At 29.1% G+C, this 529-nt stretch overlaps 1 non-coding gene across 1 annotated transcript; it reads left to right on the forward strand.

Moving 5' to 3' along the window:
* The first annotated feature begins 210 nt into the window (after nucleotides 1-210).
* TRNAV-UAC (transfer RNA valine (anticodon UAC)) lies at nucleotides 211-283 on the forward strand. The gene has a single exon. It is a non-coding gene; the product is annotated as a tRNA-Val (tRNA).
* Nucleotides 284-529: the final 246 nt, after the last annotated feature.

Genomic DNA, 529 nt, shown 5'->3' on the forward strand with positions numbered 1-529 from the left:
AAAAAAAAAAAAAAAAAAAAGTTGGTTGGATTTCGTGAAACAAAGTTTGGATCATCCAAATGAGCGAATTTTCTGTGATATATATTTAAACTCAAAACTTTCACGAAATCCAACCAACTTTTTTTTGAGTTTAAACTATATTCGTATACTGTATGCTCATTAAAATTGTTTACGAAATTTATATTATAGGTTGTACTGAATAACAAAAGCGTTCTTGTGGTGTAGTGGTTATCACGTTAGCTTTACACGCTAAAGGTCTCCGGTTCGATCCCGGGCAGGAACAATATAATTTTTTTACTTTGCTTTTTTTTGCCGTTTAAAGAAATAAGTTTAATAAATGAGTACCTTTTACGTATTTTATGTTTAAAAAACACATTAAGGGATTATTATTATTATTGGGTTATTTGTGAGTTATAAATAAAAGAGTATAGTTTATGTAGTTGTCGACTTGTCGGATTAATGTTTACCTCAGGTTATTCTAGTTTCTCACTCATTGTGTGTTTTACAAAATTCGTAATCGGATCTTAAG

This window comes from Lactuca saligna, chromosome 6, assembly GCF_052625555.1.
Source record: "Lactuca saligna cultivar CGN05327 chromosome 6, ASM5262555v1, whole genome shotgun sequence".
Taxonomy (NCBI): Eukaryota; Viridiplantae; Streptophyta; class Magnoliopsida; order Asterales; family Asteraceae; genus Lactuca; species Lactuca saligna.